This window comes from Carassius auratus, chromosome 7 (assembly GCF_003368295.1).
Source record: "Carassius auratus strain Wakin chromosome 7, ASM336829v1, whole genome shotgun sequence".
Lineage (NCBI taxonomy): Eukaryota > Metazoa > Chordata > Actinopteri > Cypriniformes > Cyprinidae > Carassius > Carassius auratus.
Genome location: NC_039249.1, coordinates 27,860,783 through 27,865,541, shown reverse-complemented (window position 1 = coordinate 27,865,541; position 4,759 = coordinate 27,860,783).

Sequence of the window (4,759 nt, the reverse complement as noted above, 5' to 3'; positions counted from 1 at the left end):
CTACGTCAAAGTTACTCTGCTATACCCAGAAATCTCTCTCTCTTTCCCACGCTAAGAAAAAAACATGACATTCCATCCCACAAACAACCTATGCCCTCAGACATGCACATTACCACGTGTACACTCACATACATGCTACAAAAACACTTCATACAGATCAGGGGATGGTTTTTATGTTAAAGTGACAGCGCTATAATTCATTAATGTTTAGTACACATGACTGGGATGTATCTGAATGCAAGTAACACTCGACGTCTGCAGAATCCAGCCTCTTTTTGAATACTTCTGTGGTTTTGACTATAACATAAGACAGATGTGAGCAGAAAAAAAGCTCTCCTCACGATCAAGTGAGAAACGCTGTACATTTGTCCTCTTGATCTCCTTCCCCAAGGCAGCGCTGCCAAACTCCTCCCCTTAAAAACTGCTCTCAACAGCTGATTTGTGACCATTTTTTTTGTTTTGAAAAGTCACCAAATATGAAAACATAAGACTTTTGCACAGTAGTGTAGATAGACAGATAAATAGATAGGTCACAATTTATAATAAGCATACAGTAAAAAAAAACAATTAAAAAACATTTGCAAACTATTAGTAATTCATAGTTTATAAGGGGGACATATAATGCGATTTTAAGTTTTCCTTATAGGCTAATGATGCATAAAGAAGATCTGTAAAGGTGCAGAGAGTATAGTCTCAGACCTAAAGAGCTATTCTTTATAAAAGTAAAGACTTGTCTACGCCCCCAAAAACGGCTCGTTCTGACACGCTCCCACATGTCTATGTCATTTTGTGCTAAGATTTGCATAACACCGCCAAATGTTTACGCCAAGATAAAAGGCATAACTTTGATCCTCGCTGCTGCTGCTGGCAGCGTGTTATAGAGACGCTGTTTCTTATGAAAGCGAAAATACTTTGTTTGGTCTTCCAAAAGAGGACCCGACTAGAAATCAGTGGTTAAGTTGAATATACAACACTATTCCAGAAAAGTTCAACCCAAATATTCAGATGTGTGAGGCACATTTTATAAAGGACTGTTTGCTGATCCTGGGACAGTATGTTAGATTACAATGCCAGTAAGTATGTTTACATATGTACAGGATTTGCCACTGATTGTCACTGATCAGTAGCCGTGTTTCCACTGTCGGTTCTTAAACCGGGCGTGCTAGTGCGTGCCAGGGCCAGTCGTGTTTCCACTGTCACTTCCGGGGCTTGATCGTGCCTCGCTGGGGCTTCCTCAGGGCCAACGGCCAGGGTTTTTTGGCCCGACGAAAACCTTGGGCCAAAGCGGGCCAGCTGGAGCTAGAGGAGGGGTTATGAACAAAGGCGGAGTTTCTCCGTGTCTAGAGAGCTCAGCGCTGCGGATCATTTCAGAAAGATAACAGCTACAACACTAGTATTATAGACTTTTTAAAATAAGTTGAGCTCAAAACTCACTTTCAGTCAGCAGCGAGTGTTTGACATAACTTGATCCGATGTGGATTATAATCACTAAACAAGGGAGAAATATTTTAAGCGATGTAAAAGACTATGCACGCTAAACATTAACATTACCATAGTAAACATGGTAAATGCAACCAGGAGAAATCAGACGTCAGCTTCTTATTCTCTATCGCAATCGTTTATTTATTGAGTAACTTATATTATCTTTCATAAGTCTCCTTTCGAGAGTTATAGCTCCACGTTTCCTACCATAAAAATATAATAATGTTGTTGTTCGGGAGCTTTTATAAAAATAGAGATATTATCATTCATTCTTAATGTGACGTATATAGGCTACTGTGGCTACAGATAAACAGAAACAGACTCGACTGAATAAGCAGGCTATTTTCATAAGCGTATAAAATAAATAAATAAAATAGAAATACATTTATTTCTGTGTGATTAATTTTGGATTTAAATTAACTCATTATGATCAATGTATCACTTATTCTATAGTAAAACACCGATGCTTTTGAATTAAAATATTTACCAAATCATGCAAACAAACGGCAGCTTTTATCATGTTCGATCGCGCATGTTCCAGTGACTTATTTCTTAGTTTTCTGATAACTTCTCTTTGTTGGTGAAATAATGGTGTTTCGTGACGTTGTTCCTGAGAGGCGTTCGTGTAAAGGGCGTGTTTTAGTGAAGCGCAGCAGAGCTTCAGGCCCTGACTGTGGAAACCCTGAACTATTCTGGCCTCGGTGCTACTGGCCCCAGGCTATGAGCCCCGCCCGGCCCGCTTTAAGCCCTCGCTCGCACTGACCCCACAGTGGAAATGCGGCTAGTGTAGAGCAGCAGTTCTCAGTTCCAGTCCTCACACCCCCTGCTCTGCACACATGTCTCTCATGGCTTCAGATGTTTGTTTTATTCGAACGTAAGTGCTCTGCGAAGTGGACATCACAGGATATTTCCGCCATGACTCCAGTTTAAAGCGAACTTATATGTCCCATTCAAAGTCCATTGAAGTGAGTGAGACGTGAACTTAAATTGTATTTATTTATTTACAGAAGTATATGCTGCAGCGCAAATCCGTGAATGAATGTTCTGAAGTGAGGTAAACTTCAACAGATTTCCCCTGCTCAGGGAGTAGGGAGCAATAAACACTGTGTAGGGACCATGTCAACATATAAACACAGTTCATGCATGGAGCTCACTTCTAATGAGCTGATTATCTGAATCAGGTGTGTTAACAAAGAGAAAAATACAAAATATTCAAAGCTGGGGGGTGCTAAGACTGGAATTGTGAACCGCTGGTGTAGAGCAGAGCTTGTTGATTGTCGTTTCTCCTATCACAAATGCAGAAATGGTTTTATGCTTATGCAGCACGATGCAACACAATGTGTAAAAACACAATTATAAGTCAATATAATCCGTAACAATGTCCCCACTGGATACAACAAATGGCTCGTTTTGTGGCACCGGTGCTGTGACCGGGACATGCATCACTGTGTAAGGGGCGTAACATTTCCATCACGCGCTTGAGGCATTCAGCCAATCACAAAGCACTGCTGGCCAATCAGCATACACCTCGCTTTTCAAACCGATGAGCTTTGTAAAAAACAACACATTTCAGAGAGCAGAAACAATAATGTACAGTATGTTTAAAATAATGTGTTTTTTTTAACCTTAAACTGCATAAACACATTTAATTACACCAAATTGTACAGTTACAATGAATGAAGAACACGCAATTTATAAATCGCGTATTAATACATTACGAATCCAGCAACTGCAATTTCTAAACTATAAAGAAACGAAGAGTTTGTTAATGATTTGTAAGTACTTTGTTAGTGTATACTGATTATAAAGTGTGATATAGTTAGATAATATTTTCAGTACTTAGTTTAGTTTATCTTGATGCTGTTGAAATAATAGTATGTCATTTAGAAAGTTCAACAGCTTTTTCTGTACTGTCCATGGTTCATTCATGTCTGCTATTAATATTTATAGTTTACTAAGACTTTACAGTACTTCCATAACAAAAGTTTAGCTAGAAGTATAATCCTACAGGGTTAAATTTGATTTTAAATTACACATATTTACAGTGTACTTATATTTTACTTAGCCAAGAAAGTATTGGGTAGTACAAGGTAACTACATGGTTAAAGTTAGATTTAGGGGTCGGTTCAGCTTTAGCACATAGTTATTACATAGTTATTATAATTGTTATAACAAGTACATTGCATGGAAAAATGGAACAGGACTGTAAAATAAAGTGCAAAGTTCCCTCGTAGTTTTGTTCAAGGATAGTTGCAAAAGAATCAAAATGTAGTTTTTAAGTACAGTTAAAAACATAATTTTATGAATTACAATTTGACCTCTTTAATCCTAAAAAGTGTGCAATGTAAAAATATAAATAGTACGGTTATAAAGAATAAGTAATTGGACAGTTGACTCAAAGGCTGTTTCATGGACAGGCATGGGCTATTCTTTCATTATTTCTGCAGGTATTCTTGTATTCTTTAATAATTGCACTGTCCATGGAGTGGACCTGAATTACATTTCACTGCTGGTTATATATGCTCTATGTAATTGTGTATTTGATGAATAGCATTCTTGAATCTTGAGTTGAAAGTTCCGGAGCTGATTTTAAGTGTTCCATTTGCATTTGAGAGCTGTTGATGTGAATCCACCTCATGCAGTCGAAGGATCTCTCTATACAAGTGAAAGAAGGCTTCAAAATCAAAACAAATCCATCAGAGAGATAGCAGGACCATTAGGAGAGGCCAAATCAACCGTTTGGTACATCATGAGAAAAACAAAAAACAAATACATTCTAAACATGGATACAATATGTTTCAATAGAAATGAAATATTTTAGGTTACAAAGAATGCTTGTCAATACATTCATACACCTTAACCATATTTCAAAGACATTTATAAAATTACTCATAAAGATGTACTTAAGTCCTTCTTGTTAAAAACACACTCTTAAGTTTAGCTAATGAATTTAATATACATTTTAAATATAATACATTTTTGCTTTGTTGCAACTGACATTAAGTGTCTGAAAACATTACACTTAATTATATTCTATTAAATATTACACTGTTTTTAAAAGTGTACTTTTTCAAAAGGTGATACTTGGTTTTAAAAATGCTTGTGAACCAATAATCTAAAAGATTGAAGACATATACCTCAACCCTGCAATATGTATAAATCAAAATCGCATCATTCTGAGATTTATCTCGATTGTCATGATTGTGACAGGTGAGAACGAATCTCAGATTGTATAAAAATGACTTAAAAGGGGGCCAGAGGTTTTGGATATAAATGA